This window comes from Triturus cristatus, chromosome 8, assembly GCF_964204655.1.
Source record: "Triturus cristatus chromosome 8, aTriCri1.1, whole genome shotgun sequence".
Lineage (NCBI taxonomy): Eukaryota > Metazoa > Chordata > Amphibia > Caudata > Salamandridae > Triturus > Triturus cristatus.
The window spans coordinates 357,903,289-357,928,450 of record NC_140591.1 but is presented as its reverse complement, the minus strand read 5'-3'; the positions used below and the strand labels follow the sequence as shown (position 1 = coordinate 357,928,450).

The following is a 25,162-nucleotide window of genomic DNA, read 5'->3' as shown; positions in this document are numbered from 1 at the left end:
AAGGAATCTAAGAGTGAACTATAGGTGAGAAAAGGGGTGGATCGGAGGAAGAGGGCGATAGAAGGGAAAATAACTTATCAGATTTCGATCTATTATTAATGGTGATGACAACTTGTGAGATGCTGTGAAAACGACATCTCCAGGTAATGCATTGTCATGCAGTAGAAGTAGTAACTTCACGTCTTACGTTGATGACGAGAATTCTCATGTAGCCATGGCTTGTATCAGTGATGCCCTGCATAGTAGTGACTTAAATCGCCGGGGGTCTCCCACCGAGAATGTACCATTTTCTTTGGCTGTCGCCTTTTTTTATGGACTTTCTCTGCTTATGTTTTTCAAAGTTCTGTTAACCCCTTCGATGCTGCGCAGATTCCGCCGCTGTGCTGGCGGAATCTTGCGCGGGCGTGGTCATGACGGAATGGTTCCGTCATGAGCACAGCTCAACCGTGGGTCATGACGGAACCATTCCGTCATGAGCACCGAAGGGGTTAATGAAGAGTGACGAGAGTTTACGTTCCGCTTCACGTCACAGCCCTTCCCCTCATGTTGTTTTCTTCCTACGTAGCATATAAAGTATATTAAAAGTTAGTTGTGATTCCTGCGTAGTTCCACTGGACACCGTGAACTCAAGGCCTGCATGCTGTAACTTTTGTAAGCTCCAAGGTTGTTTGTTTCCTTTGGCTAACCTAAGTTTATGCCTTTTGGAAGTATTTTCCCTGCTCTACCTCTGTAATAAAGGACCTACTCCCCTAAATTCTCCCCAGATGTGCGTACCATAAGCACGCCACGCCCATATCCCAGTGTGCAGAGCCCCAGGGCGGGGCTCTTTGATGCTGGGAAGGGGGTGGACGAGGGCGCTTTCTACAGACAGGCAGCCTCCGCGGTTGGAGTCTGTGACGCAGTTTCTACATACCTCACGCTAATGATCATGGAACTCTGTTTTTAATTTTTTTGGAGTGGATTGGCAAGTCAGATGTTTTTTTTTTAACATCAATTATGTCTTGGCTGTTCGTTAATGCTTTGCTTTTACATAAACTAGTGCATGCAAAGTTTTAAAAAAGCAGGAAACATGGTGAAACATGACTCTTGCTAGAGGTGGAACTTCCAGTGGCACATACCATAAGCTGTTATTCCTTTTCTTTACCATACTTTTACCAAAGCTGCGTACCATAATCTAAATGCACTGACATGTTAGCTAGAAAATGTATGGTACATGTGCTCTTTTTTGCTACCATTGTCACGTACGGCTTAGAATAATTCAGTTATTTGAGTACACCTCATATGCGGTGGGCAAAAGTTCTCTGAGTTCATTTTGTTGTTATTGAAGTAGGGAGGCGAGCTGGATTTGTATTCCACCCCGGCTCACCCTTTTAAACCTTATATATTGTTAGACGTTTTAGAAAAATGAATTCTTTATGTCATTACAGATTTGAAGATGCTTACCTATTATAAAAGCTGATTGCCATATACAATAAAAATATTTTGTTATAAGGCAAATTGCATGCTGTGTTACAGAAAGCAACAGAAAAAGCAGATTTGAGTTTCCCAAGATCACACAGTTTATCTTAACAACGTGAACCATTGACTGACTACCAGGGATTCAGGATGAGAACATCTCCATTGACTGACTACCAGGGATTCAGGATGAGAACATCATCTCCCTGTGGTTCATATGTGCCCTTTATTATTGCTACTCTCAGGCATTGGTCTGGCAGAATGTGTGCTCGTGCTTGACTGGCAAGTGATTCTTGGTTCAATGTCATATGTTAACTTTGCAGTGACGTAGCTGGGGTGGGAGGGGCAGTCCGCCCCGGGTGGCACTTTATTTGGGGGCGGCGAAGGTGAGCAATTCTCGATGTTGTCTGTCGACTATCACACCCATCCTGCTGTTACGACCATGTCTGCTGCGTTTGCCATTCAGGAATCACTATAGATTTGCCACTGTCATTTTTTACGCAAAAATTCCAGGTCAGTGCATTTCTGAAGGTGACCTTCAGCAATCTTCTTCTTTGCGCCATCCCATATATACTCCTGGGACGTCAAAAGAGCAGTATCTACTCCTGCCCCTCTGCTTCTCTTCACTGCTCATAAAGGGGATGTCGCTGCCAGCCTTCCCTCTAATCGATGGGTCTCTTGTAAGTGTGGTGCTCCTATGATGCAAGCTGGTGTAAACCATTGTATGTCAGCGAGTGCAGTGAGCCTGGTCCCTCGGGGGACTGACCCCGCTCTAGGTGAAGGCGTGAGTATTTGCCGGGTGTGAAGCTGGGTCTGGTGGCTTAGTGGCCTAATGTGTCCATTGTAGGGGCTTCTGTTCGACGTCATAGTCACAGGTTCAAATCCCGGCAGGTTAACTCAGCCTTTCATCCTTCTGAGGTCGATAAAATGAGTAATATTGAGTTGGGTAACAATAAACATCTGTTATTCAGCGCCAAGATAATGTGCCCTTTTATAAAACACGTTATGTGAACCAAGGGCTAAGTCTAGATTTTTCTGAACATTTGCATCGGAGAGATTCGCTAGCTGATCCCGCCGCGTCTGTCCTTGTTGGACTCCATGTTCCCCCGATGTTAATAACTCTGGTGATCTGCGATTTCAGGCTCGTCTCACCTGGGCATTGGCTATGATGCTGCCATGCCCCACTCTCCACAAGTCTGTGCAATCCGCAGGGCCCAGACAGATGGGCTTTTAGTGAAGCACAGACATCACCGTGCGCTTGGAACTCCCTCATTGAGGTCTACGGAGACTCGAAAATTAAAGCCATACCAGGTTTAGCCTTCACCAGAAAACGGGCTGAAAACCAACCGTGAGAAAAATGCAATGAATGCGTTCACTTGCAAACGCAAAAGTTTACAATGCTCTGATTTCAATTAAATGTACTCTTAATCAACCAGCTGGCCTCTTTTACAAGGGGCTCGCGCTCTTTGCTTGTTCCACCTGCAGGTAATGAAGTAAGATACATTTGAATTAAATGTCCCTCTCCCACGGAGCTCTGATTTCTCCCCCGAACCCACTCCAGTTAGTACAGAGTAACTTGAATAAAGATAGACATAGTGTGGTTTGTAATGATTCCGCTGTACAGTTAAACTTGATGTGCTGCGAAAACGATAACTTCCTCATCCGATCCTACCACAAGGCTAGTTTGCTCCATCTTTTTCTTGCGTTCTGTTGAAGAGGCAACTATTTAAAATTGATGTTATTTCGACTTTACCCCAAGAATATTTTCTTAAAACGGTACATTCCTGTACTTAGTATCTATCTTATTTCCTGAAGGGGTAAAAGTGGTCTTCTGAGTAACTACACTAAATGGGGCAGTTGGGAGTGGATATGGAGCATGTTTCTTTTCGACTGTTTTATTGGCTTTTTCCACTATAAAATGGGCATTGAGACAATGATTTGATTCTAAAATATAAGTGCTTCTAGAAAATTAAAATCAGAATTAAAATACAACGAATGAGGACCGCTTTTGAGACCGTCGGAGAGGGTCATTCATTATGCGCTTCTCTATGTGGTACAGCAGGAGTTCTAGGTCAGAATGTTCTTGTTTCAGACATCACCGATTCTAATTGAGACAACGCTATGTGATTGTCCAGGATCACACGTTGTGGCCAAGCTGTCAGAACTGGAGTAGAAGTCAGTTCTGGTTTTGCAGACGGCAAGTTTTTTATAGCGCTACTCATAGTTTATTCACACTCAGTTCTGTTATCTGCATGGCACATTCTTTGTAGCACGCACATTAACCCTCTGCTCTGTGTGGGTGGCAGAAATGCCCATGCGAGTGCACAGTGAGCGATGCGACAGTGTGAGAGTAGGGTAAGAGGAGTGACTGCAGGGTGAGTGAGGTTATCATATGAATTTGGGTGCGGATGTAAGTGCAGAGTGGGATGAATAAATGCATGGTTAGTGATGGGCTTGTTTGAGTGAGACTGCAGATTGAGCAAACAGGGGGACAGGTGAGTGAGGTGTCCCATGAGTGCAGGGCGAGTAGTGTGGTCGTGTGACTGCATGGTGACTACAGGATAGCTGCGCACGTGAATTGTGAGTGCAGAGTGATCATTGTGAGGGCAGGGTGAGCAGGTGAATGGTCTGAGTGCATGGGGATCAGTGTGAGTGCATTGTGGTCGCTGTGAGTGCTGGGTGAGCATGAAAGTGAAGGGCGAGAATGAGGAGTGAGTTGTCTCAATGCTGGGTGCATTCCCAGACAGTTGAAGTAACTCAGTATGTTATTGACCGTGGCGTAGGGTTTCAGATGTAACTTAAACTATTGCTATTATGGCATTAATCAGTGATCGAGGGTGGAGGAAATGAATAATGTGCTGATCATGCAACAAACTTCCAGTCTTGTGATTAGGGGTGCCAGCTCATTATTTTTTATGTCCCAGACAGTACAAAAATAAGCAGTCACCTAAAGCGGTATTTGCAGCACTTATCAGTGCATATTTCGAACAGCAAATATAAATAGAAAGCACTTTGCATTTTGTTCTAGTGCTGCCTAAATGATGCATGACTGATAATTAAAGGGAGCAAAGACAGAAAAGTCACATTACAAATAAATACATACTTTTTTTATTTATAACCCTATTCAGTGTCAAGGCAAGGTCTTTGCAAGCTCTTTAAACAACACATGCTGACGTTTTTCTTTTGGCAACCCTACTTTATATTCCTTTTCATGAAATGCATTCTCACACTACAGCAGCAAATGTAAAATACAAATGTAAGGAATAAGCAAAGTGGGGTCCTGGGGGGTACTGGAAACAGAAAACAAAACTAAGCTTTGGTAACCAGTTTACAAAGGTATGTAAAGATGTAAATGGTCTTTAAAGACCTGTGAAAAACTTGGGCGTGCCGGAGATAAGACTCCAGGTACTGCCCAGCTGAGCCCACAGCAGCTCGAGCTGCAGCAGCCCGGCTGGGACCCACGACGGGAGGGGCTGAAGCCCTTTTAGCTCTATGGGTGTTGCGTGCCTGCATGAGGGAGGGGTTACAGTCTTTGCCCAGCATTTGGGATGACTTTTTATCATGCCATGGTAGACACCGTCAGGTCACCTCATCTTAGCAATATTAATGAATCATGGGGGCAGGAGGGGGCACACATCAGAGACTGTATTATATATGGTGCCCATGGGTGGAACAATATCTGGGCATGTTGTTTTGTGCACAAGGGGCAGTGTGGAATTACAGTAGGGGCAGCAGAGGCTTGTGTGGCCCAGCACACTTTGCTAGGGGGTGATCCATCATTTGCATGTGGACTGGCTCTATGCAAATGAGGAAACCTTTTGACCTTTTGCTTTGCCATATTACAGACCTGGGAAGAGAAGCAAAGCAGAATTCTGAGTCAGCAGGCTCCCTGATTGTGCACCACATATGAGGTGGCACACACTCAAGGCACGGTATGAGAGTCCACCTTTGGAGTGGGGTATAGGAGTTACAGGAGCCTCCCTAGGCCTTCCTTGAAGGAGGGTGCAGTCACTCACTGTATCCACCTACGATGAAATATATACTCTTTCTTCAAAGTGAGGCTGGGTCGCCATCCGCAGTGAAAGGCAGACGGGAGGCTTTTACGCACCTGCCTTTCACTAATGTGCTGTTCACAGTGCAGATAACAGTTCATGCTTGCACTGTGAACAGCACATTTTTTGATCAGGGGCAAGTCCTGTTCTGTGCAAGGTGCACTCAGTTAATTGTGCAGTGAAATACAACCAGGGGCAGTGCGCACCAACTGTAATTCGGGCCCAGATTTTTTCCAGGGGTCCCTTGATGGAAAGCACCATCATTTCTTATGTCTTTTGCCCATCCAAAAGTGTAATATTCATTTTGCCACCAACTAAACAATATTAATATATCTTGCTCCCTTTGGGCTAGATCTGGCTGACTACTTGTTTCATACCAGGCTTCTCATAGGAAATTACGGGGCACAAACTGAGGTGTTGCTTAGTCTTTAACAGCTGGAGGGACTCATCTAAATTTGGGAGCCTTGACATGGCCAGTTATGTTGTGGTCCTTGTAACAAAAGCTATTTCCCATTTCAATGCCTATGGCACCATTTAGAACAGGCTCTTCTCTTCTCTTTTCGTAGTTCACTGACCCCTCACAGTCCTCTGCAATGGTACCGCCCCCCCCTCTGGCCATAATGTCTATCAGAACGCTCCCGTTATGCAACACTCCTTTACCTTGTACCAGAGTTTGTGCTGTATAAATTCTCTACACTTACCAGAGAACATACTATGTTACAAGACCTCCTCTGCACAAGACCTCCTCTGAAATAGCATCTGCGTGAGTGCTGGGAAGGCAACTACTTGGTCTTATCAACCAGGTTTCATGTCCACTCCTGATAAAAGAGAAGTTGTCCCTTGAGAAGAGATCCATGTTTTTCCCTAATATATCTGTCCCTTGATAAGAGATCCATGTTTTTCCCTAATATATCTGTCCCTTGATAAGAGATCCATGTTTTTCCCTAATATATCTGTCCCTTGATAATAGATCCATGTTTTTTCCTAATATATCTCTGTACCCAACGCCACTTGCATAACGCTCCCTTGCCTCATAGCTATGTTTGCCCTTTGTGAACCTCCTACAGATGCCTAGCCGGAACATGCTTTGTTACCCGATCTCTACTTTCCAATGGTCTCCACATGGGTTTCTCAGATCTAGTCAACAAAGCAATTACATCTCTCAGGTACTCACAGGGACATCTTAAGGATTTTGGGGCCCTGGGCCAAATGTATTTTGGGGCCCTTGTTCGAAACAGCTTTGAATTTATGATCCAGTTTCAGCTCTTTCATGGCCTCTTTGGCCGGGTCACTGACAGTATATAGGTACACTGGTCCAAATTCGAAATGTATTTGCATCTAATATTCGGTGATAGTGACGTGTTTTCAGTATTGTAGCACAGCAGCAGGTCACTAATATTACAGCAAATAATCTCTGTGATACCCGCCCATTTCTCATATGTGAGGTCCTATTGTCATCTAAAAGCAACTTTTTTAATAGATGTTGCATGAAACAGTAACACACATTTCTCTGCAAAATGTCTGTAATACATTCTCACATATCACCCACATTAAAATACATTGAAGGAAAACGGTATTTAAAACAATGTGTTTAAGAATCGTTCAAGGTCAACAGGGCAAGACTCTCAGCAGGATGGAGCCAGATCTATCAGGGGGCCCAGAAAGGCTGAGGCTCTGGGCCAGAGTCCACTTTACCCATGCCTTGAAAGGCTTCTGTGTATTCATCCTCTACCACGGAAAGAAAAGTAGTCCCTCAGCAAGAGGCGTGTTCGAAATTAAACTATTCTGCCTCCGGACAGACTGCCTTTGAACTGCACTGCACAATCTTTAGCAGGGACTCACTCGTGGAAGCACGTTCACTGATCCACACTCACACAAGCATATACACCTGTTGTGCATTTCTGGACTTGTAATGAGTGCATTGTCGACATTGACATGAATCCCAAAAGTAAAGAAAAAACACATTATAGAATTTGTTTCCTGACAAATGGCATGGAGACAGCAAAGAGCCATTTCTTTCTACAAAGACACCCGTGGAAAAGGCGCCTTTTCAGGCTCTTAAGACATATATTGTTTCCATCAAACAGAAAACATGTGCTCTTTGTGAAGATCTCCACATTGGTGGATTAATTTCCTAGCAAGGTGAGCAATGAATCATATCTGAAGCTTTCACCTCTAAGGAAAATGTGTAGTAAAAAATATGAATTACTGCTCTCGAAAGTTCTCTGTCCCTTGTTTAATATTCTCAATGTGTATTTCAAAAGGCAGTCATATGGTCAGTGTAAAAAAATAGAGTTATGATGGACAAAGCTTGCTGGTTTTTTTGGAAGGTTCCATGTAATCCTGCTACGCTGTGTGTATGAGCTGCTTTTCTTAGATACTGGGCCCATTCGTTGCAAACGCACCATGGTGTAATGGTGCCAAATAAAAATCAAGACAGAAAATATATTAATAGCAGATGGGGAGCACTCAAGAGGCAAAATATCATTTTTGTTGGACCCCCTAACGTCCTTGCACTGTACATGAACTCCTAGTTGTGGGTATCCAACTCTGCCTATTTATCAAGCGAGGAAGCTATTGAGAGTTCACCATTAGGAAAGCTCTGTATTATCACTTTGTACAAACGTCAGGAATGCCACCTCATTTCTTAATGTTTAAAATTAAAAGAATTCAGCCCACAAATAAATTGCATGGTAAAGTATACAATACGCACTAAATAGTCAGACTTGATTAAAATGAACCACTATGAAAATATTGGCTACCCTATTTAGCAAATGATGTGCCCCAAAATGCTACACTACTAACAATGATGAAAACAGCATCCCTGCTCTCAGCTGCACAAGAATAAACACAACTTGTCATAATTCAAAGATCCGGCTGCATCTCTCTCCAGTGCTTAATTTGTAAAAGAATAAGTGCCGGGCCCAAAGTTTCACTCAAAAGCCATTGGTCGGCGCTATCGATCCTTGGCGTGCTGAATACCACGTCAGCACCTTCATGATTCCACCTCATGCCTCTTTAATCCACCACCAGCAGGGCCCGACTGGGAACCCAAAGCAGCCCTGGCAATTTTCTCGGACCAGCCGCTGGGGAAGGACTGCCAGGCACCAGGAGACTGGAAAGGCTTACTTTCTACTTTTGTTACTGAGGGACGATATTGCAGCACTGCTGCTAAACTGACTCCCAGTAACAAAACTGCCCCCACTGCTGCAAATCCGGCCCACACCCTTCCAGCCCCCGGGAAAACGCTGATGCCTGATACGGCCAGTTCAGCCCTGACCACCAGACACACCCTGCCCCTATATCTTACTCTTGCAGGTCCATTTAAATCCCTGCTTCCTCCCTTTGACACTGTTTTCCTATACTTCTCTTTCTCCTTCTTTCCCCCTTTTATGGTTTTCTCTCACTTGCTCTAGATCAAAGATTATTGAGGAAAAATAAGTCCAGGTGTGCCCCACCTGCAACCACCGGTGCAAATTAAGCAATGTCTCTCCCAAGCATACATATATAAATCACACAGTAATCATAAGGTATGGCTGGTTAATTTGCCTGAGTAGCAACAGGCAGCTTAAATTGTCACCTGTTGGGGCTGTTGCTGCATTAGTTCTCCTGTAGGCTGGTGCCTTATCACCACTACAACAACGCACCAGCCTACACAGGTCCACCACAACCACCACCCCCCTTTTGGCAGTACCCCATGTACCCACACGGGCAACCCCAATTCTATCCCACTGGTAACCCTCCTTTTTTAGACAGAGGTTGGGGCAGAGGAAGAGGGCGAAAAAGAGGGCCTCAAAAGGTAGTTCAGTGGCAGGATCAGGAACAACTCCCACAGGGACCCAGGGGCAGGAACAGAGGGAGAAGGAACTAGTGGTTAATCTTTCAGATAGACCCTTGAGCCCCTTGGAACAAGAGGTCCTTGGGAAAGGACTAGGTTATGTCCCTACACCCAAAACAGACAGATTTAGAGACAACTGTGAGATCCATGAATTCCTCAGGAAAATACGCTTGAAAGCTTTCTTCCAAGATCAACCAGCTACCGAGTGTACAGACACTGGGCTACGAAACCCATCTACCTTCACTCCGACCAATAGTATGGTCCCCCCTGAAGTACTCACATTTGAAAGAGCTGTTCTTCGTGAGCTGAGTACGATTCCCGCTAAGCACACTTTTCATAACATGTCTAATGCGGAATTGTTAGCTGCGAGAACCTTAGCCAACGACACCAGCATCACCATTAAACAGGCGGATAAGGGGGGTGCCACTGTGATACAAAATACAACTGACTATGATCGTGAGTGTAGAAGACAACTTAACAACACAAGATACTACACTCCTATTTCTACTGATCCCACGTCTAGACTTACCATCAAGATTGCTACTATGATTTTTGAGGCAGAAAACAATGGGTGGATCAGTAGGAAGGAAGCTGAATTTCTCACTACCAAAGAGCCTAGGATTCCATACTTCTACACACTTCCTAAAATACATAAGGGCATCACACCGGTCCCTGGTCGCCCCATTGTATCAGGAATAGGCTCAATCTTGGAACCCCTCTCCAGATTTGTAGACCAATTTTTACAACCCTTAGTCAAGAATACTCCCAGTTACATCAGGGACACTACGGATATCCTACAAGTCATTGAGGCTACACACGACACAAGTAACATTGACCTATTGGTCACGCTGGATGTGGAAGCATTATACACTAATATCCCCCAGCGTGCCACTCTAATGGCAGTTGAAAATGTCCTCAGGAGAGAGGAATGGACTTCTCCCACCCCCATCTCCTTCATAATGGATTGTGCCACACTAGCCCTCACGGAGAATTTCTTTGAATATAACAAACAACTGTTTCATCAATCACAGGGCACTTCGATGGGGAGTACCTTTGCCCCTAGTGTGGCCTGTATTTACATGGCCACCTTTGAGGAAGAAGTCATTAGAAACCCCAACAATCCATACTCCAACAATTTAACATTGTGGAGGCGTTTCATAGATGACATTCTTATCTTCTGGAAGGGGGACCAGCAAACTTGCCTAGCCTTCTGTGAATGGGTTAACGCACAAAATCAATTTCTGAAATTCACCCACACCATCTCAGAATCCCAGGTACCATTCTTGGATTTGATGATCACATTAGATGACACAGGCCTCAGCACCACACTATATAAGAAGCCAACTGACAGAAACAGTTTGCTTTTATATAGTAGTCACCACCCCAGGGCGCTGAAGGACAATTTACCTTTTGGACAGTTCCTCCGCATCAGGAGGAACTGTAGCTCCACCACTGAGTACGTAACTGAAGCACACTGTCTGAGCTCCAACCTTAGACAAAGGGGCTATCCCGAACGTCAGATTAGAAACTCCCTTAAGAGAGCACGCAACAATCCTCGAGAGGCCTTACTACAACCCATCAGTAAGGAAAATACAGAAACCTTGACTTGCGTCACATCTTTTACCCCTGATTCCACACGCATAAAGAGCATAGTCAAAAGACACTGGGGGATCCTGACTACGGGTGACCTCACCATCCCACCCCCACGTTTTGCTTTCAAACGTACACAAAACTTGAAAGATATCCTCATCAACACGAGACCCAGACACACGGAACAACTGGAACAAAGAACCCTATGGGACCTCCCACTAGTAAAGGGTCACTACCCCTGTGGTTCTTGTGTTGCATGCCCTCAGACTTCAGTGACAAAAGAGTTGGTGTTTTCAGACTCCTTCACTTGAACAATGCAGAAACATACCAATTGTAACACCACACATTGTATTTACCTTATCATCTGTCCGTGCGAAATGAGATATGTGGGTATGACCATGAGACCAGTGAAGACACGGATAACAGAACACAAAAGCAATGTTAGGTGTCAGAAAACTACCAGCAAACTTTACACTCACTTCAAAGAAAATAACCATAAACCAGATTCCCTAAGATGGTTAGTCCTTGAGGCCCACCCTAGGATCACACAGAAAGCCCTGTTCAAGATAGAACAGAGATGGGTGCATCGCTTGAGGGCTGATAGTGAAGGACTGAACGACCAAATCCCGTGGGCATCGCTCATGGATAAATAATAATTGAGTCCTTATGGGATTAGGAGCCGCTTTTACTCTGAAACATTGGGAATTGTGCTGGGTTTTTGCCCCCCCGTCACCCTAACTGTGCCCTGCTGTTACCACCCTGATACTTCTCAGACCTAGCGGACATTTGAAAGCAAACATCTTAAATCTCACGACCCCATGTTTGTATCGTAGACCATATATTATGGTGGCCCAATTGATCATAATTGATACCCCGTCCTTGTGATCTCCCCCGCGTTTACTCTCACTTGGCCTTTACTTTTTGTCTGGCCCATTTCTTAATACTACAATAACCTCTGCTAAGATGGCCGCCGTAAACGACATCCCCATCACATAGAACCACCCATTCTTATCACGCATTGACGTGGAGTCAACTTCCGGTTAGTCGGCCCGCCCCCTTTACACCACCTCAACTACGGAGGAACCGGAGTAGAGTCATCCTTCCCGGTTCGTGTGGCGCAAGGGTAGGTTAAACGGCCTGTCCCGGTAACAACATTGACGTAAGTCTGACATCTTTTTTATATTTTTGGTGCTCCCGGCAGGTTACGAGGGGACCTTGTAAGCGGCATGAGTCTACACCCGTGACTATCGGGTACGGTGGTATTTAGTAGAGTGAGTCCCTCACTGGACTCGGGGGCATATGGTGTAACTTGGTGGTCTCAGCCACAACTCTCAGAGGTGCGATTACATTGGACTACATGAGCGCGGATTGCTCGGCCGCCACCTGAGGACTATCAGGGATGCACCCGGTTCAGCATGCTTGTGTTTTCCGCCCCTTATGGATACACATTCTATGCGGGCTGGATTTACCCCTTATCCCTCGTGGGGGTTCTGGCTATTGCGTGGTGGGGCTTCCGATGATGTCCAGTATGACATACTCAATACCGGTTGGCGGTTGATGACAATAACCTACGCCTTACTTTGACTCTAAGTTCTTGGTGGGGTTTCTCGTGACACTGAATCAATCCCCGGCCGGTGCCATGGCCTGCAATACTCCGCTCCGCATAATGGGGCCTTACCACGGGCGTTAGTACCTCACCTATGATGACACTGTAGGCTGGGTGTGCTGCCCTGTCGATTATTATTACTTATTGTTCGTTTTCTCCTTTACCTCTCATTTTTTATCAGTACACCAGAAGTCTGGTGTTACGGGGGGCGCAACGAATACGGACAGAAGCAGGGATATACACCCACACAGGTGAGTTCCCTGTACTTCAACATGTGAACACCTGTCCTCTATTTTATACTGTAGAGCAACGTTTTCCTCCGGTCTTCTGATTTTTTAATTAGTGCTTGTTTTTAATCCCACTTTCACTATGAATATTTAGAACTGTATATTGTGTTACTCTACACTAAGTCACAATTGTCACAGTTCTGTGTCACGTTGTCTAGGGAGAGAGACCTTGTGTTATTATTTGAATCACAGTTAAATATCAACACTGACCGATGCTGGGGTGATCTTATTTAAAACTTTTCTTTCCTCAGGTTTCCCCCATTGCATATGGTGAGACCATTGTCCCATTATACACGTGGCAGGTAACTATTGTACTCCCCACAGTGTGTGGATAGTTAATTGATAACTAGGTCCTGAAGAATTGCCATGGATCACTAGACCACTAGGCATGAAACATGTTGACCATCACAGAAGAGCATAGCTTAGCTGAACCCTAACGTCAGTCAGCTGCCACTCTGTTTCCTGTTTTTAATCAAGTGGATACCCTTTCCTAAATAAAGTCCTGTTTGTGGACTATCCAACTTGTTTTAATCACTCACATACATCCACACCTATACCACTAGGCCCCTCACACACACCACATCATACAGCCAGGAACTAAAGATCTCCGCCAAAGAGCCCCTTTAAGGGTGCCCGTCGGGAATTGCAGCGCCGTCCCGACGAGGAGCAGGTCCATATGATGAAGCATGACACCTAGCTTGCTGGGTGTGTGAGGACCCTAGTTCCGACTAGAGGAATTCCCCTTCCTCCTTACACAGTCTCTTCCTGACACTCTCTCTCTCCCTTTGTGCCTGAGGAACTGCATACTCTATTTTTCTCACTGCCTTACGGCGCCCCACATATGCCCACAAGTGAGCATGCAATTGTAAATGCAGTGGCGTAACAAAACTTAGGGGCCCCCCTGCAAAGTACATGGAGGGGGGTGCCCATGCTCCGGACCCAGTCAGGAGCTCTCCGGTCCGTGCACAGTGCCAGAGAGGGCCCCCTGGAGCTAGGGGCTTCCGCACCGGAGGGGCTGTGGGGCTATTGTTATGCCACTGATCAAAGGCCTCAAAATGGACTTGTTGGTAGAAGTCATGGAGCCTCCAAATGGCAAAACCTCACTTCTTGCCCCAAAGATGGCAACTAGCAGTTTGCTAGCCGCTTCAAATTGTAAAATGTAACAGTAGCACATGAGCCAACGTTTCAGGTTTGTAAAATGGTGGTTTATTTCATGGCTTCATGATGAGTCAGAGCCTAATACACACACATTCACTTGAATAATTTGACGTACACAACGGGGACTGTTGGATGAAGATTACACTGAAACCCTGATATTGGAGGCCATTTTGTTGGCTTAAAAGTGTGACTTCTGTTAAAGAATTCACCCTGTTGTTATCCACGCCTGGGTTCCAGTGCTTAATTTGAGCCAGTGGCTCTGACACTGAATTTTCAACACCAGCGCTTCTGACAGTCTGCCACAAGGTGGCGCTGTCTGGCGAAGTTAGAGATTACCACAACAACAGTTAATTATGAATTTAAAATGCAATAAAAACTACTATTTCCTGCCGCCGACGCTATTCTTATATCTTTGGGGCCTGAAATAGTCCGAATTGCCACACGTGTAGGAGTGTGATTGTCAGTATTTGTGTTGTTTTTATCATTGGCAGCATGGCGGGGACAATAGGTGGTGCAACCTGCAGTTGCCTCCTGATGAGGGCCCTGGCACTTGTCCTTTTTACACATTAAGTACTGCTGGTTCCCCTCCTCTCCATGGTCTCTATGCCCGCTCTTGCTGCTCTTGCACCTTTGTATGAACCTTTACAGCATCCCTTGCTCTGTAGCTAGGTTAACGCTATAGAAATGCAGCATAGATGCAACTAACAGGAAACCTTGCAAAAATTAATTTTTGTTTACAGAGGTTAGAAGGTATACTCCAGATCGAATTAAAAATATCACCATCCCATGGAAGCTGCCTATCACACAGGCCCCTTGCCAGTCGTTAATGAGGGATTTCACTTCTGAAAAAACACACAAGCATGCATTTTGGAGCCTGCCCTCACTAGTCGTCCTTAAGCGGAGCAGCCTGTTGATTCAAACATTGATTCCAGCTTATTAAGCCTATTAGAAGAGGAGTATAGCGGGAGAAACATGTATTATTGCTTCTTATTGACTTTGGATATTCATCCACATACCTGGGCAATGTTGTGACTAGTACTGTGGCCTTTTGATGCAATCATTCATTTTAATTCCTCAAAATGGTATTTGACCATACATTTTACCTATAACGGAGATATAGGGTGTTTGAGGGATGAGGCCCTTTTTAAGCCTTCTTCAGGTGCCTAATGCTTACTGTGCTGGTTAACAGATAGCCAAGAGCAAGCCATTGGCAGAAGAACAGTGTGAATACCTGGTTTGAGCTGAATGCCCTGTGTAACAGTGGTGCAACACATTGTGTCAAAAACACGTAGTGGCGTGTGTCCGCTGCTTGTTGGGAATGAGTGCACCTTCTCAGCAATTGTGCAGCAGTTGCATGCTTATGATTTCTAGGATACAGTAAAAGATTTTCTTGACATTTTTTTCACCAATTTTGTGATAAATGTTTGCAGGTACTCATTTGCATTAAGTTCTCAGGTATCACAATAGGAGATCCCTTTTGTCACCACTCGAGACTGGATCATAGAACATTGTGACATTTTCTGGTGCAATAAATGAAAATACTTTTAAACACGGAATTAACTCTAGCCTTATAATAATAATAACGTTTAAAAGCCTTTCTCTTCTGGAATCAACTAGTTTTCAGATTTGCCAATAGACCCATAATGCTTCTCTGTCCTCTCACTTTCTGTGATGCCATTTCCTGTGATGAAACTTCCTCTATCCTACTTTGGTTCAAAGTCAATCACGTTATAGTTTACAATTGTCCGTCATGAAATCCAGACAGTGCGGCTTATGCTTGTAAATTGGATTCAAATATGTATGTTTCCTATGAAGAGATACATGCCATCAGCACAGTATCCTTTGCTGACCCCAGGTATCCAATCCCTCTTTAAAAAGCCTCATTCTCAGGGAATTTTGGACCTTTGTTTGATTTATTTTTCTTCAGCGCATTGTTCAGTTCAAGCGTTTTTTTATTTCATGCTACTTTTGAGTGATCTTTAGATCTTGTTTCCTTTAAAGGGAGACGGCGAGGGGGGGCACGCGTTCCTTCTCTTCATCTTTGTCTATCTATCTGGCCTTCAATTCTCCCCCTCTCCTCTCAATCACCTCCTCTTTCCCTTCCTGTCGCTTATCTATCTATCTATCTATCTATCTATCTATCTATCTATCTATCTATCTATCTATCTATCTATCTATCTATCTATCTATCTATCTATCTATCTATCTATCTATCTATCTATCTATCTATCTATCTATCTATCTATCTATCTATCTATCTATCTCTCTGCCTGCCTGCCTGCCTGCCTGCCTGCCTGCCACTTGTTCTTTCTCCTTCTTGTAGTCCCCAGTTAAATGAAACGGGGACACACTCCATGTGTGCCGGGGTCTTGGAAGCATCGTGTTACCACTACTGTTAGAAACACGGTCAGTGAATACTTGCTGTCTGTGGGGGAGCATAGGGTTGTTAAAAGACCCGTGCCGGCCATCTTGGTATGGGCTTGGAGGATGTGTTCAGTGGAGGATCTGATCAAAATACGGTGAATGATCTGCACTTCTAGAGAGGAAGCTAAGAGCTAGCCAGACTAGTGGTGCATCAGAATCTACCAGTCCATATCTACAACTAATTCAATGTCACCAGGTCTCTGAACAGCATGTCTGGTGGTGTAGAAACTTCACAGATATTATTGGGTTTTTTTTGCAGTGGGTTTCTAAAAAAGCACAAAATTGTTTTTTTGACTGATGATGTTTTCCACATGGCTGAATATATAATGAGACGAATAATTTGGCACTCTTTGAGTTGTGTTTTTAAACGCTTCTAACATTTACAGATTTGAAGAGAAAAAATGATGAGCAATTATGATGCCCTATAATTTAAGTAGTTATGTTAATATGGCTGTATAAATGGGAGCTTTGTGATTGCTGGCACGGTAATCTCAGAGATTGGCTTTAATAGCAGTAATTGCAGATGCCACAAATGTATATTGAGTTGCATCTGAAAGAAAACTGTCAGTGCAGTCATGTATCTGCCATCATTTCTGTATTCAGAATTTTTGCAACAGCACATCATAATTAGTGCATTCCTCAAGTGATTCATGGGGGATTTAAGCTGCTGTTCTGTGTTCTTTACTGCTGCAATTTTAATGATCCATCACTTCGAATCTGCACCTTACTTTTATAGCCAATAGGTCCCCCCTTATGGCTTTAACAATGCTTTCTGCCGATGCTGTTCAGCACTGGCAAAATGAAAAATAACATTGGGTCCCATTACGATGGCCAAAGGACCACCACCAACAAGCTGTCGGTGGTGGTCTTTCGGCCAGCTTACCAGGGATTTTCGTCTGCCATATCACAATGGCATTTTGACGGATAGTGGTCGGAAACAATGGCCGCCACGGTCCCGACAAGCGGTCTGTATCCAACTGCCTGCCGGACCTCCCTAGAATTCCAGAATCTGCGGTGGTCAACCCACAGCAAAACGGCAGGTGGAAACAGATTTGGGGGCCTGTAACAGGCCCCCCTAACTCCCTTGGACATAGGCCCTGCGGGGCACCCATGGTGCCCCCCTACATATCCCTACACCATGCCTGCCACGCAGTGCAGGATTATGTGTGGGGTGTCTGTTTTGGCTTGTGGCAGTTGCTGCAGAGCGCAGGACCCGCCACAATGCAAAACATGGCCAATGCGACCGCCACGGTGGCGGTCGCATCCTAATTTGCCCTGTGGGACCGCCGCCTTGTAGGCGGGGGATCCCAAATACGATTGGATGGCGGATGGACGAAAGTCCATCTGCCATCCTAATGACTCCCATTGTTCTTTCCAATGGCAAACAGGATCGGTGAAAAAAAAAGCCCAGCACAATGATGTATGTGTGCAAAAACTTCATCACAAATGCCCACATATGCCTCATGAAGCTACGGAAGCCACAGCAAGTATAAAGACACGTGCATCACCATGCATGCACAGGTTTGTGATGATGCTGCAGCAGCAGCCATCTACTTTTGTAAGGTTTACTAATACAAGATGGCCAATGGCTATTTTGAAGTGGTAAATTAATAAAATATAAAAAGTGGGTGAAATTACTTTATTCACAAAAAAGCACTCCGGTAGCCAATTGCAGCTACCAGGCTTGCCAATAATTTTTTTTTCTTTCTTTATTTATTTATTTTATAGACGATGGGGCGGGATAGAAGACCAACAATAGAACACCCAGGGGGCTGAGAGAATGCAAGTAAGTGCCACCAAGTGGCCTGAGCAATGCGTGCAGGGATGTATAGAGGAGCTGGCTGCTGGGAATTTTTAAAACAAGAGCAACATAGAAAGATGAATCGGATGAGGTAAGCAACGAATGAGCTTGAGGAGCGTACAAGGAGAGTGCGGGGCGAGGATGTGCGGGGGAAGCAGCACACTGGGCAAAGAGTAAGAAAACATATGTGCTTCCATAGAGTGTTAAAGGAAAAAGAAAAAAATAGTTCCCTGATGTGGATCTGTGGAAGGATACAATTTATCAAATAAAAAGGATAGTAAAGAAGCTATCGTCTATGGTAGGGACAAACACAAGAAGAGGAAGGAAAGTCATTGAAAAAGAAGCAAGATTGACAATAAAGCCACCCACTGGTTAGCAATTTACTGGCCCAAAGTCCCTACCACTCTAATCTTATTAGTTAATAAAGAAGATGTAGGAGGTTCTGATAAGGAAGAAAGCAGCACAGGTGGCCCCTAGCTGTTTTGGTTTGCTGGGGAATGTTCTGGCTGTCCTGTCCGGTTGTATAACATTACAACGCTGCCTAATACTACGCATGCAATTACCACGCATTTTTTACCATGCAAATGTTTACCACGCATATGCCTTTGCCACGCATGGAAAGTCTATTTAAGGTAATTGTTACATATATATCTATAAAAAATGTTCCAAACTCTGCTAGGAGATTGAACGCAGGCACTTGAAGTCAGGGGAAATAAACCTGTTTATTGGCTCAGGTTGCCCCAGGCACAGTAACACAGAAAAGACACGTTTCGGCAGTGCCTTTTTCAATCTAATATATATATATGTATATATATATATATTAATATATATGTGTCTTATTATAAGGTAATATATATATAATAAAAGTTTCATATTTTGGGGGGGAAACCCACCCCTTCTTTGTTAATTACTTACCACCCTATACTTTTACCCACCCCAAACCCTACGAATACCCTAACCAAACAATACCCTTACCCACCCCTCAACCCTAAAAACAGCCTTACAACCCAATACCCCTACCCACCCTAAAATTACCCTTACCACCCAATTTTCCTACCCACCCTAAGCCATAAAAACACCCTTCCACTCAATACCCTTGCCCACCCCAAAGCCTTAAAACCCCTTTACCACCGAATACACTAAAAATACCCTTACTACCCTATACCCCTACCCATCCCTATACCCCCACCCAATTCTAACCCTAAAACCCCTAGCCGGCCCTAAACCTTAAATGTGTGTGTGTGTGTGAATATATATATATGCCACAAAATTTGGTATAAGTTATTAACATTGTAAATAGATAGTTCGTTTTTATTGACTTACTTATTTATTTATTGTTTTAAATCTTCAAAACAGAGAAATTTGCACAACAATACGGGCTGATCCTATATTTATCATTGATTAGATCATGTTTTGCACTTTGCACTTTACTACTTGAATGGAGGAGTGTTTTTTCTATGTTTACAACACCAGAGGTCACATGTCTATGATCTTGCACTTTGAACTCGATGTGCCTGCTATTTATTGGATCTCTTTACAAGCTCACGTTGTCATGTGATCAAGGCTCTGCTGAGCCGAAACGTTATGACGGCAACCTAAACGAAATAAATATAGCACTTTAACGAAGGTCCGTGTCCGATTTTGGATATCGATGTTCATCGTCATCCTGATGCACCAGTGGTATTTGGAGATATATATATATATATATATATATATAATATTACCTTAAATGTGCATGCTAAAGGCGTGGTAATTTCCACGTTGCAAAGGCTGTTTCCCCCATGAGCTTCCTGAGAGCCCCTGCTTTGGTGATAGATCGTACCCATCGTGATGGTAGAGGCGAGGAGAAGTGCAGTAGACAGCAGGATACCTTCTTCATCGGAGGTCCAGCAGCGGATGACTTACCTCCCAATCTGGCCCTGGCTTGGTTTTTACCTACTGGTTCTTGGAGGACCGAAACAGAGTTTGGCCGGAGGATAACACATAGACAGGCAGTGCTGGACGTGCACCATCGTTGGGCTGTGAGTGTGCCTTCCTGCCATCCTGAGTGCGGGATTAGCTGGGTTGGCAAAGGGTCAATAGACAAGGGAGGTAGTCAATGACCCCAGATGCAAGGAAAAGCGTTCTTGCATGGTATTTGTGCTGACAGATCCAGCCATGTCTGGATACGGGCTCTTTTCTATAAATCGATGTTAACAGACCAATTCTTTCAACATGCATTCCTAGTGTGAATAACAGCAACCATGTTGGAGGGGAAAATGGCCATCTTGTCTAGAAAGCCTGCTGTTGATGGTTGGCCGATATGGAGAACTACACATTGACTGACTCGTACCTAGTTTAAGATTTGAGCTCATATCTGGTTGAAGTTTATATGCATGTATAAGAGTGCAGAGGTTGATTATTGTGCAGTAGCTCAGTGAAGAAGCTTGAGGGCAGTCAAGGAGAGTGTGTACATTACCCAGCCCAGGTGGTTTTCTATTAGTCCACTGTAAAAAATGCAGCATTGTGCATGTGACCTTTCAACTCTGCCTATACATTTTTATTGATAATTTCAGCAATATTACAATAAACCATGCAGCATAATAAAAAGAAAAAGGAAAGAGGACCCTGACACAGTTTCCAAATCGATTGTGTATGACAAGGAAGTCATCGGGTACCTGGATGCGATTTGGATTCTCTGGGTGTGTGTCACAATCAGTGTGTGTGGGGGGTGGGAGATCATATTATACATTATGTTCAGTGTGTTGTCCATGTCAGATCTTACTGTATGTTTCTGGCTGATGTTTATAATTGATGATGGTAGATTACCTTAATGATAAAGGTAATCCTATGCTCAAAAGCCTATAGGCTTTCATAAGTTTCAAGAAGATGTGGAAAACCTGGTTGTTTTAGAATGTTTTTCTGCTTCTCTGATCAGCGCAGCACTGAGATACTCCACCAAAAGTGAGTTGTGTGCTAAACCAAATGACGGAAATAAATAAATAGGCACGACCGTGATGGGAGATTGTACTTCTCCGCAATGAGATTTTGAAGTTAGTACTTCCATTTAACGTCTTATGATCAAGCTCAGGTGGTTATGGATGGCCTAGGTGTTTACATTGGGAGAGACAGCACTAATATGTGAGCTAAGCGTGTGGTGTGCTTTCTTTTTTACTGCAGTTTGTAATTTGATGCCAGGATTGGCACATTTGTGTGAAAACTTTTCATAATATCCTTTGGATAAACACAGTGGTGACCTACAGAATGGTTCATTTATGCTCTCCTTGCTATGTCTTCATTAGTTACACCACTTGACTGATCAGCACTTTCAAGAGCCAACTACACACATGGTATTTCTGTAACGACTACCTTTGTCTAACCAACTAAAGTGCTGAGAGCATCCTTTTGCCTTAAGCTGTTCCAAAAAGAATGTATATATTGATTCACAGTCCTATCATTCTTTCACTGGTAATTTTTAGTGGTGTTTGTATAGTACTAGTGATTTTGATTTTATTTGTCAGTTGTAACCTACCATGCGTCTTTTACTGTTTTTGAGAAAACTATGTAGGCTGATCATGAGATCACAGTGCTTCTTACATTCTTGGTAAATCTGTATATGGTGCCCGAGTCCCTTTCCTATTAATTTCAGTAGGTTGCATCTTCAGCCCCTTCTAGCAAGGATCCTGGGATTTTTAGTACATATTTGGTGACAAACCAAATGTAGAAGTATTTTGTAGTAAATTACTTGTCTAATGTTCTCAGTACAGAGGAGAACATTAGACAAGACTCTGTTTCTTCCTTTACAACATATTTCCTATTTCCAGGCTATTTATTTGTTGGCGTTCTGCTGTAAGGAGGGCTTGATGTTGATGGTGCATTAGTAGATGGGCGTTTGAGTGCAGATAGGTCTCAAAGGGCTCACCACAGCAATGAAGATGTTGGCCTCCTGAGTCTTTACTCTGGCAAACCCGCTACTCTTCTTGGTGCACACAGTCTTTTACTTCTGGTACTTTTAAAACAAAAATGCTCAAAGATTAGAGACCGCTGTAGTAGTCCAGTGGTCCATGAAAGGGGGAGATGTGAAGAGGCAATCTACATAACAGTTGCTATGCACAAGTAAAAGGCATTGCAGCCTAAATCACATGACAGGACGCGACAAGAAGGAATCAAGAGATTCAAATATTCAACATTATCCTGTGTTAAAAGAGAATGGCATTGGACAAAAGAGGAGATTGGACAAGTTATGACCTTGACAATGCTTGAAAATGTAACATAAGTAAAGAATTTATAGCGAATGCTATTCCTATAGAGGATAACCTGTAACTTGAGTTGTGTTTTGAACTTCTATCCATAAGACACATTTTTTATTTTTGCTTGAAACATTTGTGTTGGATGAGAAGCCTAGATGGAGGGTGTCTCCCATCGCTCCCAAACACAATCTGGTTGAATGTTCATGGCTGTAGCCTGTAAACTATAGTTTCAAGAATCCAAGAAAACTTACTCCACAGCATATCACTACGCTATCTCAGTGGGTAACCCGAAGATATAAACCACGTTGAAAGATTGTCAGAGTAACAAGGCATTGCGCAGGACTCTTGGCACCTAAGCTTACCGATATCTGAATAGGTCTTACATTGCAAAGGTCAGATGAGTGAAGAACATGTAGTAATGTGGGATGGCAAGGGCAGATCAGAGGATGTTTGATGATAAATGGCTGGAGGTCTGCCTATCTCAAAGGCAATGTATACAAAATTGTTGCGTAAAAAGGAGGCGTGCTGAGTTCACAATGACATAGGTGGCAATGCTTGACATTTCCCCAGAGATTTGTGACTGCAGTAGTGATGTGTGATGGAATAACACTTTTGTCTATCATGGTTCCAAGACAATGGGCAATATTTTTCACAATTTCTAAGTGGTTGCGCTTAGGATTTAAACCAAAGTGCTGCCTGTGATTCTAGCCAATTCCCTGTGATTCATGTTGTATACGTGTTCAATGTAAATAAGTAAAAGCAAGCTGTACTCTTTGATGGCTTGTCCCAGTGACAAGTCCCTTTTACACGTTCCCACCTCCCCGTCTTCCTATCATATCATGGTTTCGGTAGTTCTATACTTCACTGTCCTGTGCAAAACACCCTGGTTCGAGCTGTTCCTCCTACAATAAAATGTGGCCTATAATGTGCACCACTAATCATTGTGCTATGCTAGGTCAATCTATATGAAATGATCAAAAGTGTGTGTAAAAATACCCTTCTGCAGTCTGGATTAGGACACTGACTGCAGAGCCAGGGTCAGGGCCGGACTGGGAACCTGGCCAGGGTCAGCCACGCCATAATGGGTGCTACAGAAGTGTGCAAATTCACCTGCAGCTTCTAGGGCAAAAGAGACGAATGACTGTAAATAATCTCACTACATTTACAGCCATTGCCCTTTTCAAAATACATTTGAAGAACCAACAATATAGATTTCAGGCCTGGAAAATTATCACTGATGCATGTATTAACCCATATCGGGTGTCTGGACCTAATATTGAGGAAAAAATATCCTGTGGACAAAATATTGTGTCGAGAACATCGAGAGCAAAAATATCTTGAAGGTATTTCTATGGGGAAGCAAAGTTTTAATATACTTCACTCCACATCTGCACCTTGACGAGATGTGTATATATATATATATCTTCAAGGTACGTAGATGTGGAGTTAAGAATAGTAAATCCATACTTACCTATTTGCACTTACCTTCTCGGTATTTAGGTCCTCGAAATTTTTGCCACAATATTCTATCAGACATGTCCTATATCTGTCACTGGCAGTTCTGGGCAGCTGCAGAAAAATATATCTGGCCTCTATCATGGCTGACCTGGAAATAAAACCAGCCAAGACTTCCAACGTGGTACAGCGTTTGCTGAGTCATTTTAGAACGAAAAAATACGATTTTCGGATAGCTTGGGAATTAAACATGTGCACCCTCAGCCAAAGGAAAGCAGAATACCAAACCAGCCCTTGCTATCATGGATTCATTTTGAAATTCACTCAAAAGGATGGGGACCCACGTGGAGAAGCAAAGATAAAGATTTATGAGGCAAAATCTTAGCTAGCTATGAGGTGGAGGTTTAAGAGCACAGTCTGTCAAACGTTGTATTAGTTAAGTGCAGAAAAGATGTTCATTACAGCGATGGAGGTACCTAGACTGCAAATACTTTGTTACCCATTCCGAATTGGGCTTCAGCTTTCAGAATGATAACATGGAATGGAAGCCTCTGCTATAGTGGGGGATAATGGGTATTAAACAGAAGCCTCATATGACATGCACGTTATTTAAAGATGTGTATAACTCCACAACAGGATTTAGGATATCCTAGGTCAGCTTTTATTAAAAAGTATTTTTTCTATTGTATATTTTGATAGATGATCTCGGGCACCTTTGTAGGGAAGCAAACAAAATATGAACAGGCGTCCATGCAAGTTATATACCCTTTAAAAAGGCTGGCAGGATCATATAATAGGTCCCCTGTTACAAGGCTATTAAATAATCTACTTCCATTGCTAAGCAATCAGAAAATGTGACAAAGGAGAGATGAATATTTATTATCTGCAATATGCTCATGTGTCTTGGCAAAGAAAGGGGAGTTGATAAATCTCTTGCATTTTTTATGATGGGCGTAATTCAGGAGAGACACGTTCATCTAAATAACCAGGACAAATTACATTAAATATTATGACACTGCCTCCAGTTTCTCTTAAAAACCACTGATCAGTTTTACGCTTAAAATTAGCAATTTTCTTAAAGTTTGATAGTGGATAATGATTTTGTAAAACTCGAATTTAGTAGTTTTAGAATTGAGGATGACATATTTTTGTAATTAAATCGAATTTGTGATAAATGTCCATGTGACTCTGTGACAGTTTTATCAGGTTTTTCTTTTACTGAAAATAGGCATATTTATTTATCGAACAATGTTTCCATTTTCCATTA

At 43.5% G+C, this 25,162-nt stretch overlaps 1 protein-coding gene across 4 annotated transcripts in view; it reads left to right on the top strand.

The window, feature by feature from the left end:
* The window catches only part of STARD13 (StAR related lipid transfer domain containing 13), an 802,429-nt gene that overhangs the window by 679,575 nt on the left and 97,692 nt on the right, over nucleotides 1–25,162 (top strand). The gene's annotated exons all lie outside the window — the stretch shown is intronic.